This window comes from Rhodnius prolixus, unplaced genomic scaffold (genome assembly GCF_049639745.1).
Source record: "Rhodnius prolixus isolate KJV_2025 unplaced genomic scaffold, Rpr scaffold_9, whole genome shotgun sequence".
Taxonomy (NCBI): domain Eukaryota; kingdom Metazoa; phylum Arthropoda; class Insecta; order Hemiptera; family Reduviidae; genus Rhodnius; species Rhodnius prolixus.
Genome location: NW_027411604.1, coordinates 21,427,704 through 21,443,974, shown reverse-complemented (window position 1 = coordinate 21,443,974; position 16,271 = coordinate 21,427,704). Strand labels below are relative to the sequence as shown.

The following is a 16,271-nucleotide window of genomic DNA, read 5'->3' as shown; positions in this document are numbered from 1 at the left end:
AATACGTGTTTTTTATTTTTTCGAAATTTCCCGCCGTTAAAAAGAAAAGTGGGTGGAGCATGTAACCATGGTTACCCTGTATAATTGCCCCAATAATTTGAGGAATTTTAAATATTATAATAATAATAAAATGGAACCTAATTACAATATATTAAATTCATTAATAATTGAGTATTATCTCTTTTGTATTACTCGGTTCTTTAATGAAAAAAATAGTGCATTAAATTCACAATTTATGGGCAAAATAAAATTACCAATATGTTAACAGTTTTTATTTTTTTGCAACCGCTAAATAAAGGGTCCATTATTATACTGCATTCACTGAATGATGTTTAAATTTACTAATACTGAAAGATTTGAAAATTTGCAATCCCTATTTTGTACATTATTAGGACGCTAAATTAATGTTTTCATTTTATATTTAATTAAGCGAAAAACAAAAGGTAGAATATATTCTAAATGTAAAAGATTGTTAATTTTAGTTTTAATAAATAAAATTTTAAATCTAAAAATTTGTTAATACCTTATTAAAATTGTTTTAAATTTCACCCTGTTCTGTAATACGAGGGTCGTTTGAAAAGTCCGTGCAAAGTCAGAGAGATAGCACCACTGGCGCGTATCGAGGTTATGTTTAGTTAGTAGCATCTCTTGGAAGAACACACACCAAGTTTCAGCCAGATCGGTCTATTTCTTTCTGTTTGGCATTCGTTTGAATCGAGGAAGTCGAGTGATTTTCAAAAAATGGACGAAAAAGAATTTCGTCTGTTGATTAAACACTACTTTATGAAAGGCAAAACGCCTCAGGAGACTAAAGAGAAGCTTGATAAACATTATGGTAACTCTGCACCTTCGATTAGAACAGTTTATAAAGTGGTTTCAAAATTTTCGGAGTGGCCATATGGGCACAAGTGACGCTGAACGTTCTGGACGTTGAGGTTACTACTCCAGAAATCATTGATAAAATCCATGATATGGTGATGGATGACAGAAGAGTGAAGGTGCGTGAGATTGCTAGTGCTGTGGGCCTCTCGAATGAACGGGTACATAATATTTTGCATCAACATTTGGACATGACAAAGCTATCCGCAAGATGGGTGCCGCGATTGCTCACGCTTGACCAAAAACGAAATCGTGTGAAGTGTTGCAAGGACGGTTTGCAGCTGTTCCAGAAGAATCCGCAGGACTTTAAGCGTCGTTTCGTCACTGTGGATGAAACATGGATACATCACTACACTCCTGAGACCAAAGAACAATCTAAACAATGGGTTACCAAGGGGAAATCTGCGCCAAATAAGACGAAGACCGTTCCTTCGGCCGGAAAGATTATGGCGACTGTCTTTTGGGATTCGCAAGGAATATTCCTCATCGACTATCTGGAAAAGGGTAAAACTATTACAGGTGCATATTATTCATCGTTATTGGACCGTTTGAAAACCGAGCTGCAAGAAAAACGCCCACGATTGGCCCACAAAAAAGTCCTTTTCCATCACGACAACGCACCAGCTCACATCTCAGCAGTTGTGGTCGCAAAATTAATGGAAATAGGGTCCAACTCGTTTCACATTCCCCCTATTCTGCAGACTTGGCTCCCTCGGAGAATACTATTTGTTCCCCAATATGAAGAAATGGCTGGCGGGAAAAAGATTTTATTCAAACGAGGAGGTGATTGCAGAAACGAATGGCTATTTTTCAGACTTGGACAAATCCTATTATTCGGAAGGGATCAACAAACTAGAGCAGCGTTGGACGAAGTGTATAAGCCTAAATGGAGACTGTTGAAAAATAAAAAAGGTTTACCCCAAAAAATTAAGTAGTTTTTATTTTTGCACGGAGTTTTCAAACGACCCTCGTATAACTACCATTTATTTTTATCTAGTACTACTTCTATAATTTATCTATTTTCTGTATTCTGTAGCAGCATCAGTCTCGTTATTTAATAGCCACAACTCGTACATTTACTTATATTTTTTTAAACTCAGAGTAAGACTGAAGTAAAAACAAAAGCTCTACAGAACTCTGGTTCCAACCAGACCAGAATGTGAATATTAACTGAGTAAATGACAATTGAAAAAGTACTGGTTACCGGGTCGGTATTTGAAAGTATAGAATATGGACCAGCTAAACTGTGGGAAAGTATGTTCAGATGTATAAGTGTATGTAAATCTGGTTATATTGGCGTCAAAGTGTCTGTTTTATATATAGAGACATCTCTGTAAATACATATATAGTATGTATATATGTCTGTGTAAAAACATATATAGACATATGTACATTCACATACTCGTATTTAACAAATACATGGACAAGTAAAACAATATTTGAAAGGACACGTTTTAGCCCATTTGGTTCAGTCCATACATTGGGCCGTCTGCTCTATACGCATTAATCATTTCAACAGCATATTAAGCCCTTTATTGCTTAATGGAATTGTGTGTTATTGAATTTTGTAAGCAACCATGAATAATTGTGAATGTATGTGTGTGTATTTAGTGAATGTAGAGACCAAATGAGTTGTTTGTATGTTCGTGCGGTCTGTGATTTGTCGGATACCATTAATAATTCTAACACCTTTACGTTAAATATTATTATGAAAATTACTAGAAAATAAATCAGTAGAGATTTTTTTTAAACTGCTTTTTAATAATTGAGAATTATTAAAGTGGTCCACTCTTTAGATTTTGGGATTTACCAGAATCATCTGTTTTGTTTCCTTAATCAGGAAAGTGAATCGAATCCTGCGTATGACTAAATTTTATTTAAAACAGTATTATGATGTATTAAGTATTATGAATGACTGCATACGCGGTATTCGAACTGGGGATCTCCCACTTACAAAACCACGCTCTTGACCACTAGACCAACACCCTGACAAGATATTCTTACCGTAATCATAGCTCAAGAAGTCTTGCATACGAGGTACATTAATATGATGTGATGATTGCTTTTATTTGATGATAAAACAAGTTTATCCTGATTCACCCACAACCATTACATTAATCTACATTTTTTAAAATCTTCAATTATTATTATTTTTGTTCTTAGCGTCACCAATAACATCTTTTACAGTCAGAGGACCTCCCAAAACGTTTATTTCTGGTGGAAAATTACTATTGAAAACCAATCACGAATAAGATAAAATTGTAACTTTGATCTTAAATATCTCAAGAAATATTAGGGATATCGAAACGGGGTCAACGTCATTTTTCACTATGTTTTATGTAGTTTTCATAATCATTGTCAAAACCAGTGGTCCTTATTAAACCTCGATCTGGTTTTAGGACGTAACTCCGCCAAAAATGAAGCTGTAGCATCGGGTTGGAAAATTTGAAAACCAGATCAAAAAAACCATGTAGTTTATTTAATGGGTTTCCCGGATTTCCGCTTTCCTAAAAAATTATTAGCGATTGGTGCATTTTATATGGATCACCCTGTATATAAATTTCCGTAAAAACCAGGTAGGACGGCTAAGAATAGGCAAAATCCAAAATTCAAGGTTAGAAAACTGATAGCAGACTTGAAAAAAGAAGGTTTAATGGTAAATTTGGTAAATACATAGATCTACTAGCTGTGAATCAATTTCCTCTGGATTGGGCCATAGTTCAAGCTAATTTGAACCGTGAATGTTATTTTTTTAAAAATAATTTATTTAGTTATTTACAATCTGTATAATACATACGACGAGTAAAAGGGAGGTACTTAAGATGAATAGATGCATGAAAAGCAGGAGAAGAGAAAATATCCAGCGTTAGGCGCCACGGTAGCCAAGCGGGTTAAAGGCGAGGCCTGTAAAGCTAATATATATATTGTGGTACTGGGTTCAATTCCCGGTCTTAGGCCTTGGATTTTATTTAAAGTTTAATATGAGAATTTTGTAGTAAAGTATGTTTTTGGTAATCGCCTCCGTCCACCTAATTTGGTAGCTGGACGTAAAAGCCCGCTTGAAAAGTAAGCATTACTTTAACTTTTTTTACTATCCAGTGGTAGCACTCTCTACAGGATATGAATGACTAATGATCTTCAGACTGCAAGAAGTTGCGGGGCCATTGACGATTCAGTCGGCTAGGGGTCGGCAACCCGCGGCTCTTTCATCCAAATTTGGTGGCTCTTCAGCCTGTCCAAAATATATTAAAACTGTCCGGTAGGACAGTTGTATAAGGGTTGACCATCAAAAACTGCACGAAAAAGCGTAACGTTGAAAAACACCCAACTTTGACAATTTTTTTCTCTTTTTCTATAAAAGATAAAATTCCCAAATTTTCTTTAAATCTTACTCCAAACCCTCCTTTATGACTGTAATTTTTTTGCAACAACCTAGATTTGATAGATTTTGAGAAAAAAGATGCTGAAAATGAGCAAAAACGGCTTTTTCAAAAATTGTTCTTGTTCTTGTTCTTGTTCTTCTTCTTCTTCTTCTTCTTCTTCTTGTTACCTTTTTTGTAAACAACGTAGCGCCTAAACGCGTGAACCGATTTTCATGAATGAGGTATCATTCGAGTCGGAATGTTATGTAGATGTGCCTTTTGGGGGTCTCGACGCTGTACATGGAATGGGAGAGGAGTTAGCCCCCTTTATGTAAGGCCCCCTCCAAAATTATTATTACTAATTACTCTGTAAATCTTGGCCCGATTTTGATAAAATTTGGTAGGGTGATAGGGTTAGGGCTCCCCTACGTAACATTAAAGCGACGATCAGCTCTAACACTTTTTAAGGGGAACTATAGCAATCGTTGCAAATTATCGACACGTGAACCGATTTTCATGAATAAAGTGTCATTCGAATTGAAATTTTGTACAGATTTGCACTTTAAAAGTCTCGACGCCGTGCCTCATAAGGAGGGGAGTTTGCCCCACCCAAAGAGTTTGACCCTTTCTAAAACTATTATTACCAATATTTCTATAACGCTTAGTCCGATTTTGATAAAATTCAGCCCGAATAAGTGGTTAAAGCTCCTCTACGTGGCTGTGAAATGCCATCTTGCTCTTACACCTACTAAGAGGAAGTACTGCAATCGTTTAAATTATCAATGAGTGAACCGATTTAAATCAATGAATTGTCGTTCGATTAAAAAATCTTTCCTCTTTGCCTTTTAGGGAGAAGTACTGCAATCGTAGTTTATTTTTCTTACTCCTCTTAAAAGGAAGAACTGAAATCGCAGTTTAATTTTGCTATTTACGTACAAATACCTTCCTATGTTATTCAAAACGCTTTTTCAAAAAAATTGTTATTGAGGATAGTTTGGGGGAACGCAACTATAATCATTCTATAAAAAGATCTCTCCAGTGGTAGTTACGGTTCCGACTTAACACCTTATCAGATTATAATGATAGAATTGCTTATTCCAAATTTTAAAAAAATCTGTAAAGAAGATATGTAACTTTGTAAAATAGACAAAAAGGAAAATCTATCCAAAAGGTACAAAAATCTCCTTAACAAAAACTTACAGTTTAAAATGTTAAGTATAAGGGTTGATTAAACGCCAAAAGGTACACAAATCAGCGAGTACCCAACATTTCATTAATACTTCATTAATAGTCAAGTAATTCTACTGCATTAATTTTCATTAATAAGTTATTTTTTAGAATTTATTAGATGTCACAGACCCTTATGCTGGCCTCTTCATTTATAATATTTTTTTGTTATAATTATGATAAATCACATATATACGTACATGCATGTTAAAGTAGAAAAAGACAAAGTTAGAGTAGGCTACTGTCTTGAATTCGTCTTACCGAAATATTCGTGAGCACAAATAATACACAGATAATAACAAGTAGATTATTCAACATTATTTATTCATTTCTCAATTGTAATTTAATTTAGTTCCCCTAATTTTACTTATGGTAAAATACTGGAATAATTAGCTGTACTAAAAATATGCATATCTTATTTATTTTATATTAAATATATATAACATTGTGGGATGAATACCTAGATTGAGAATGTAATTGAAGAAAATTATATTATTTGCGATAAAGCCAGATAATTATTACCTATTATTATAAACGTTTGACTACTTCATACAATAACAATTACTTTAATCGAAGAATGAACTTAAACCGACGATTTTTATTTAAAAATAAAAATAAATAAATAAAATAAAATCATTAATGTAAGTTTTTTATAAAAAAAAGTTTTGAATTTTTTAGCCTCATATTTTTTTTTCTTTTTAACCTGTAATTAATAGTTTGATTATTATAAATAACTAGATATTACAGTCAATCTACAGTGCTACCTGAACATATATTTTGTAGACGAAAATGGCCAGCATAAGGGTCTGTGACATCTAATAAATTCTAAAAAATAACTTATTAATGAAAATTAATGCAGTAGAATTACTTGACTATTAATGAAGTATTAATGAAATGTTGGGTACTCGCTGATTTGTGTACCTTTTGGCGTTTAATCAACCCTTATACTTAACATTTTAAACTGTAAGTTTTTGTTAAGGAGATTGTATATTTCAATTTTATTGAAATAAATGAAAATTTCATTTATTAAAGTAAAGATATTTTTCCAAAAAGAATTTTAAATGTGATAGGTTTGAAATTGAATAGAATTATATTAAAATAAAGTACGTAATCATAAAAGACTGCCGCCATTTTCATTCAAACACAGGTTTATTTATTATTTATTTGTTTATTTACTTTGCAATATGTGAAAATAAATATATAAAACATTTAAATGTTATTGGATATCATAAAATAATAATTTGTGAATACAAATGATCTACAGAGTTGTTTACACTATCATCCTTCCGGCTCTTGGTAAGATTTATTAAAATTATTTAAGGAGAAATGGCTCTCTACTTGAAATAGGTTGCCGACCTCTGGGGCTAGGAGGATTGTCAGGAATGTCAGAGGAAGAGAGAATAGATTATTTTAAAGACAATTTATTTATTTTATATGTAAATTTCAAAATATTTTAGATTAGGCAAACTTTCGATAAAATAATATTCCACTTTATTCAACGAAGAATACAAATTAGAGCTTAAGGAAATTAGAGATTCGCGAACTGGACCTCAGAGGGCATCCGTGACTTTAAAGGGAAATCTTTAAAATTTGTTGACATAAATCATAAGATATATATATGTGTATATTTAAATAAAAAGGGGTAAAGGAGAGAATTTAATTACTCTAAAGCAAATTGAATGGAAACTAGAAGCTAAGAGTAGGATAAAAAATTAAATAAATAAACTGTGTGCAAAAGAAGGAAGAAGACAACTAGGCAGACTGAGTTAGAAGAACATTAACTAGGAAACTGCATTACGGCAGGACGAGTTTCAGGATTAAAACATCCAAGCCGGAGGACTGGACTTGGCCAGATAAGGCACGAATTGCTCAACTCCCCTCACTATATCTGTGTGAGTGTGTGCCTACAGGAACAGGGCCCAATCCAACACTGACTTTCCCTGTTGCCCTTTTTCCTCCCTATTCAAAGCATTAACATCCATGCAAAACTCACCCCCGCTCTCCTTCTTCCACAGCCCTTTGCCAACATTTAGGGCCACAACCAGAAGTTTTTTTTTTTTTTTTAATAGAAGGTTAGACTTGGTGACTTCCGCTTTTGCTCATATCCCTCTTACCTCCATTCCCTAATCTCTTCTTCGCTCGCTTCAGCCTCCTTCTCCTCCTTACCGACATCCAACAGTTTCTAAATTGGCCAATTAAGCTTTTTAATTCAGTACTCAATTTCCTTCTATCTCTGTTTTGCTGAGTTCTCTTTCCCCAAGTCTTTAGTTCCCGCAGGAATTCAATATAAAAAACATATATATATTCTAGTTTTTATAATTTGCAACGTAGCAAGTAATTCTTTAAAACATTTTCGCTTTCAGTTCTCGTGAGAAACAGGGTACACTGTGATTTCCCAGATTTGTGTTTTTCGTTTTTCGAGAAAAGTTTCTAAGATTTTATTTAATCTTACGGTGCTAATCAAACTAAAAATTTTATTTGTACCATTTTTCAATAAAAATTTGTTTTGAGAGAGGGGGTAAAAGCTCTAAAGCAGCACCACTATTTACTGTTCAGGTATGCCAACTGTATAACCTTAATAGGAATCATCTGTATAACTGGATTTTCAAATTCCATGGAGCTTCCATTTCACTAAATAGAAATTTGTTTTTTTAAAATTGTTACCAATTTCTAAAAAAAAAAATAACAAAAGAAATAAACAGTGGCGTGGTAGATTGTTAGGAAGTACAATATAGACGAGAGACAGTACGAGAGGATTAGAGTAATTAGAGAGAGCAGTATGGAACTTGATGATATTTCGTCTTGGCGAGTTGGAGTACGAATGGGATGTTGAGGTCATTATTAAAAGTGAGGTTAGTTAAGATTGGAAAGGAGCTTCAGCTATCAGAAGTTTTGATTGAAATGTTTGTACTGTCCGTATGTTTGTAGGTTTGGCTGAACCCCACAGCCGTAAGTCCACATAGGTTTAAGGATAGTGCTATGTATCAATCGTTCGAGTTCTACTGGCAATTTGGAGCGCCATCCAAATAGTCTGTAAAGCAGTTTCGCACGTTTGATCATTGCTTGTCTTTAAAGTCTAGTGTGCGGGCTGCGACCTATTTGGTCTACGACCTCGAAGTACAGGGATCGACTAAACGTTCCAACTCTCTACGCTTCCAGACTTTACAGTCAAAAATACTTTGAAAACTTCTTAACGCTCCGTTCTATATATCTAACCTCACAATTCATAATGATCTCAAAATCCCTTTCGTCAAAGATATTGCTAAAACTCATTACTTAAAATTTTATTTTTCCACAGCGGCTCATCCTAACCCTCTCATAGAACACCTATCTTTTTCCACAATACCAGGTAATCCTCCAAGGAGATTGAAGAGAAGATGGCCCCTACTCTCCTCATAAGAGCGGTGTAGTACTATATTCACGATAATGGAGTGACACTACTGGGTACCTTCTCCTATCTTCATTCATGCCATTGTTATATTATATCACAGTTGCTTGTTGCAGCTGCGAAGTTCAATAAAAGATTTAAAAGAAAAAGCGTGTGTGTTCCAAGTGAGTCGTTTGCCTATAAAAAACCTGAGGTAGCACACCAGATCTGTACAAGGAAGAGGATTGCTGTTGAAGAGGACAGGTGGACAGGAGCTCCGCCGGAGAGTAAACGTTCATTTTAATCCGCCACTTCTTGGCCCAGGATTCTATTTTATGTAAGTGTGTCTGTAACTTGTATGAAGCTGATGAAGGATGTGTACGAGTACTTGTGGCTAGTATGGCTGTGTCTTCTGCATATGTACAGAGTAGTGTAGAGGGTTGTCAGATGTGTATACTCCCCTGTGCCCCGATATTTGTTGCATTTATAATTATTCTTGACAGATTAGTGCAACAATTTCCTTTAGCTAGTAATGAAAAAAGTAAAGGATTTCTTTACAAAATTTTGGAAATCATTAAGTGCTCAATAATTCTAAAAAATATGAATGATTCGTGAAATATAATGAGGTGCAGGCACCAAACATATTTTAACGAAATCCAGAGCAAACCAACTGTTTTCAAGTTCTTATAGACACAGGCTGACTCGCACATTTACTGTCTCTTCACGTGTTCAGTTTTCATGGCATTTACTATACTAGCAGTGGTTGGTGAATGGTTAAAGGTAACTTTCAAACGAACCGAACTAGGAGTTAACCACTTCCTCCCTTCTAGCCTCTGGGAGTCTCTCTCTTTATGTCACTTTCTGCTTTCCATTCCGCCCGAACAGAATAGGCTACACTGTTCACGTCCAATTTGATACGCGCTCATTCTATGTGGATGGCTTTCAACCAGTATATCCTTCTCTACTACCATTTCAAACGCATACAACCGCACAAAGGATTCGTCACCATGTATGTACATATATACTCCCCTTTATCCTTTCTTCATGATACCTATACATTCTCAGCTACAACTAACGACCGTGAATGTTCCCCCTTAAGCTACTAGAACCTCACCATTTAGAATGCGAATTGAAATGTTCTCATCTTAGTACCATCATCATCTTTCTCTGCGAAAATGTGGTAGAGAACTGAAGAACATCTCTTTTTGTGGTTTACAATTATAAAACAATTAGTAAAGAATTTATGAATGCTTATCAGGCTTTTTGTTAAGTAAACTTTTAGACTTGTTCGTCGAAAGTTTTGTTTTTCGCCACCATGTACATAAATTAAGGCCTCATACTATTCGTGGGATGGGACTTAACTTGTAAATGTCCAATCAAAGCATTGCTTACTTCGAAAGTAAAATAGATTCTGGGTTTCTTTAACAAATGAGTTAATAAAATCAATAATTGAGGTTTTTCATTTTTAAGTAAGATTTTTTGGGCAAAGAAGTGGCGGATTAAAATGAACTCACAGAAATGCCAGCACGCCACGTTTAGTTACTCTCCGGCGGGGCTTTTGTCCACCTGATCCTATTCAACAGCATTCCTCTTCCATGTACAGATCTGGTTGCGCTACCTTGGGTTCTTTATAGACAAACAACTCACGAGGAACCCATACACTAGACTTAAAAGACAAGCAATGACAAAACGTGCGAAACTGCTTTACAGACTTCTTGGACGACGCTCCAAATTACCCATTGAACTCAAAAGTTTAACAAACAACACTATCCTCAAACCTATGTGGACCTACGGACTAGAGCTGTGGGGTTCAGCTAAACCTAACAAACATACGGACAGTACAAACATTTCAGTCAGACAGCTGACGCTCCTTTCTACGGTGACTAACCTCACTCTTCACACCGACCTCAACATTCCCTTCATAGACCAACTCGCCAAGACTAAATACCAAAAATTCCGTACTACTCTCTCGACTAGCTCTAATCCTCTTGAACTGTCTCTCGCTTCCTATGACATCCCTAATACTCCTCGCCGACTGAATCGCCAGTGACCCCGCGACTTTCTTGAGGTCTGAAGGCCTAAACGCCATGACTCTCCTATCTCTTCTCTCTCCTCCTCGTATTCTCTTCCTCACATTCTCCTCTCTCCTGCAGAGAGTGCTACCGCTGGGTAGTTTCTCTCCTCCTGCACCAGTTCATCATACTCTCCGTATTTACTTGTTGTATACAATGTATACAAATTGTAAATTACAAAATAAATTTAAAAAAAAAGTAAGATTCGAATCCCTTTAAGTAGTTTCTTTAACGCTAATAATCGTTACTAAATTTTATTACCTCATACAGCATTTCTAATAAAAACTGATTTACCATTATGTTCGTGAAATTATCCAATTAAATACCATTAGTGCACAACGATTTTTTTGGTAAATTTGCTTAACTTTTGCTTTGTTTGTTACACCTATCGAATTTGCACACTTCGCGAGTTTCAATCCTAATGGAATCCGAATTTGAAAACAAAGCTATTCTTTAGTCTGCGTAGAAAATCATCGGAAAATTTATCAGAATGTTTTGCATTACATTAGTTGCATGGGTACAGAAATTGATATTGCTCTTGGTATTGTTGTTAAAAATAGATGTCAGATTATTCAACTTATTAATTATTTTAATAGGTTCTTATTATTAACTTTCTTTATTTAAAGAAATGTAAAATTATCAATCCAGACAGTGGAAAAGATTGTCAAATTAAACATTCTTTAAAGTTACACATTCATAAATATGAGCACAGTTAAAGAATACAGAAATGTGGTATTGTATTATTCATTTACAATCACAATGTAACTTCCAATAAATAAATATTTCTACTGCAAAACGATTTATTTCTGTTTAAATAAATCGTTTTGCAGAATAAAGAAAGAAACCATTTATTTTGGCAAGAATGGCGTTTTAAATTTCGTGCTACTGTCAATACTAAGTTTGCTGGCCCTGTTACATTGTACAGTCTAAAAGAAACCTGTGACTTTGGTCATGATTGTGGAGAAAGCATGGCGAGATGGCTGGTAGAGGGATACAGAACAGAGAGGAAAAAGGTTTGGCAGTGGCATCAGGTGTGTTTGCAACAAACTTCTCGTTTTGTATTGGAAGCAACAACACCGTCCCACATCAAACAGGCACTGCGCACCATCCAGCTTTCTATGTTATCAAAACTTCTATTCAGAGTGTCATACAAAGGTATTCATAGAATCAGCAGGGCCGAACAGGGGGGACCGTCCTGCTGAAACACACGTTCCAACAAAAACACGCCAACCCCTGTACCAACAAAATACAATAAACCATGAATTCTTTTCGTTCCTAATGTTGTTGACATTTACTCGATACGGACAACCTCCTGTACTTCTTTTACTCTGTACACGACAAGCCGACCGATGGAGTAAGAAGAAGAGTGGATGAATCCAGTAAAAACGTTTCAGGCGCCTCATTATCACCCACTACTGCCAAACTATAATATTTACAAATACAGCATTCAGCATTCATCCAAATTTTGTTTGAAAAAAACCATAACAGTCTCATAAACACTACAAAATTTTATGGATAATTCCCAAAATTGTAATTCTACATTTTAGTGAAGTCAATTTTTGATAAATTCAGTTGCAAAAAAGGCTGCATTAGTGCAGTTAAAATTTTCATATTTTGAAACTAACGTTCTCAAAAACATTCGTTATTTAAAGATCAATTTTTCCTTTTTTTGGCATTGGCTTTCGCCATACAGCCAGCATCGTCTAGGTGCTTATCACTAGAATATCACTCTCTCTCCATTCTTATAAATACATTCGCTTCACAAATTCATCACTCTACTATATACAACTATTTACATAAACCTTACAACTAATGGATGGATCAGTACTCTGTGCTTTTGCCATCCTTATAGCTTAACCGAAATTAAAATCACGTAATCCTTCTCTAATCATTTTCTTGCATTCATTCTAATCGGCCATAACTTTTAAATACAATCATATTTCATTGCTAGCTCTGCTATAGACTTAAGCACATAGATGTTGGTGGAGAATATTATGTCTTCGTAGCGAAATGGTGCATCTAAATACCTGTATTTGTCGTCAAACATTCGTTTCCTTTCTACCACATAACGTGGACATATCAATATTATATGTTTGAAATCCTCCTCCTCATTGCAATCCACGCAAAGAGGAGAGAGGACCTTTTTGTTGATCCTGTGAAGATACGATCCACACACCGCGTGGTTCGCTCTCAGCCTGCTTATTGTCACAACAACCCCATAAGTAGTAAAGATCATTGTTTTATTCCATTGAGTTATAGACAATTCCGGTATCTAATCATAAACCTCAAAATTGGGTCCAAAACTTGCAATAATTAGTTTTTGGAGATAAGGAATGTTGAAATTTTCATAGTTGTTGGTCACTTGTTCAGACTTTGGGTCACAAAAAATATCATCAATTAGAAGACTTTGGTCTACATTAGTAAATTAAAATTGAAGAAAATCGAAAAAGCCATTTTGGAGGAAAATCCTCAAAACTGAATAAATGTATTGGGCTAATTGGATGCACCACGGTAGCCGAGAGGTTAGAGGCGAGACCTGTAAAACTAATATGTATTGTGGTACTGGGTTCGATTCCCGGTCTTAGGCCTTGGATTTTATTTAATGGTTAATAAAAACACTTTACAGTAAAGTATGTTTGCTAGTCGCCTCCGTCAACGTCACTTAATTGGTGGTTGGATGTAAAGCGCGCCTGAAAAAAATAGGCAATTACTTTACTTTATTGGGCAAATTGGTGTTTGCGGTCAACGGACTTTGATCAAAACGTATATGGAGTCCTCAGTCGGCATCTAAACAAAACAAATTATTTGATTTTCCCTTTTAAACTGCGGTGAATGTATTTAAAAGGCCGTGGACAACTCGCAATAATTGAAAATTTTCACGAAGAATATACTTTTCTTCCAAACTTAAGAGAAAATAATATTGTGTTTCCTCTTAGAAAAGATTGGAAGACAAACTGAAAGAAATGAATGAGAAAATCCTAATTATAAAGAAAATATTATAATAAGATTATTATTTGAAGAGAAGTATAATCAGGAACAATTGGCTCTTATTCCAGAAGTAGTTTACGAATGGAAGAGCATTTTCTGGGTATCAGGGAAATCTTTCACAAAGGTGTGTCAGTCTATGTTTTATATGAAAATGTAAAACAATAGGGGAATTAGGGCTTTCCCCTTTTCTCTTCAGGAGCTTCCATAATGCACTGTACAAACGCACACACTTCGAAATAAATACTAATTTAATGAAGAGCTCTCTAAATTAAGCTCCATGCAAATTCAAAGTCCCCTTTGTTTTAAGTATTAAAAAAAGTAAAACAATAAATTAAATGCAGAGCTTCAGTTTTCCAATAAGCTAGTACCGATTTATTAAACGCTCGCTTCGAATTTTCCGCTGTTGGTAAGTGTTCGAAATTAAAGAATTAATTCTACGGAGTGAAGTTAATGATTTTATTTTTAAATTTAAATTTAAAATATTAAGTAACATAATCATTTACATTTTAGATACATTTTCTGAAGTTTTATTGGCTAAATATAGAAAAAAGAGAATGCAATCATAACAGAGTGAAATTCAGGAATTATGGGTATTTTTAGGGGAAATATTTCATCAATATTCTCAAGAAAGGTTCTCGGTGAGATAAATTTTCCTTTCGACACCTGACAACTACCCAGATTCTCCAGGGAACTGCTGTTAGATCGGGGTGTTGATCGTTAGAAGGAATTAATTCCTAATGCCACCCTCGCCAACCTTTTATAAAGATTCCAAGAAGTTGTAATGATAGTTACCGGCAGATCATGTAATCTAGTCTCCCAAGAGAAGTTCTAGGAAGTGAGTAGAGCCGGAAGAGAGTTAGAATCATTTCCTGATATCCCAGCAAGCCTTTCTACAATGCTTTCTCCCGTCAATACCCAAATTAGGCGATTGGGAGTGTTCTAAAAAAGTTAAACTCCCTCTTAACTATGGTCTACAGATGGAATCTCAGAGATCTCACTGGGACATCTAGGGTTAGAGGCCTCCTTGACGAAATTTCCCTTACAGGTTCTCAATGAATTCCCAGGAAAGTCGGCATATTGGAGAACCACTTCATAAAGCTTAAGAAAGAAGTCTTAGATAAGAAGCACCGCCGGTAAGTTAACATTCATAAAATAAATAAAGTAGTGCCTAATTATTCAGGCAGTCTCAACGTCCAAATACCGATCAGGTTTCGAAGAAGGAAGCGGTTAACTAATTTCTTATATTCATGATTTCTGTTTCTCGTTTATTCGTGCTACAACCATCGCGTTGGCGCTAATAAGTAATAAAGGTAATCGTAAAACAGTAGCTTGCAAACGAGTGAAGAGGTAACTCAGTGGTTACACTATAAACTATTTGTTACTCTCTCTGGAGAGGAGGTTGGATTAAAACGTCTTATTCGGTTGTCAGGAAGAGTTCTAAAAGAAAGATTTTGAGCTAGAGGATTTGCGTGTGATTGCAGGCAACCTGTATCGTTTTTTGGCGACTTGGTTGATAAAAGGAATGTTAAGATCGGTTTTTGTAGTCCAGTTAGAGGCGTAAAATGGAGCGTTAAATTTGGATCGAAGTATTTTTGATTGTAGTGATTGAATCCTCTTCAGATTTGTGCGTTTGGTTGAACCCCACAGCTCGATTCCATACACCCAGATGAGTATTTTTAAAATAGTAGTATAATTTAGTCTTTTGTTGCCGAGAGACAGTTTAGATCTACCGTTTAAGAGTTTTTTTGAGTTGTCGAAAGTGTTCTTTTTATTTGGACAAAATATTCCCAATCTAAGACTGAAAAATCGAACCTAGTACCAAAATACAACTTAGCTTTGCCAATTTTAATGGTCTAATAATCGATTGGCTAATCTAGTGATGAGATTCAAGATCATAGTACGCAACGATTGTTCTATTAAGGGAAATTTTTGCGCTCTATTATCATTCTAGACCTTAAGGATGATGATTTTTGTTCATGATACGAGGGTCGTTTGAAAAGTCCGTGCAAAAATAAAAACTACTTAATTTTTTGGGGTAAACCTTTTTTATTTTTCAACATAGTCTTCTTTTAGGCTTATACATTTCGTCCAACGCTGCTCTAGTTTGTTGATCCCTTTCCAATAATAGGATTTGTCCAAGTCTGAAAAATAGCCATTCGTTTCTGCAATCACCTCCTCGTTTGAATAAAATCTTTTTCCCGTCAGCCATTTCTTCATATTGGGAAACAAATAGTAGTCCGAGGGAGCCAAGTCTGGAGAATAGGGGGGATGTGAAACGAGTTGGAACCCTATTTTCATTAATTTTGCGTCCACAACTGGTGTGAGCTGGTGCGTTGTCGTGATGGAAAAGGACTTTTTTGTGGGCCAATCGTGGGC

The 16,271-nt window shown here is 35.2% G+C and overlaps 1 protein-coding gene across 14 annotated transcripts in view; it reads right to left on the bottom strand.

The window, feature by feature from the left end:
* bru3 (CUGBP Elav-like family member bruno 3) overlaps positions 1–16,271 on the bottom strand; it is an 838,385-nt gene that overhangs the window by 181,389 nt on the left and 640,725 nt on the right. The gene's annotated exons all lie outside the window — the stretch shown is intronic.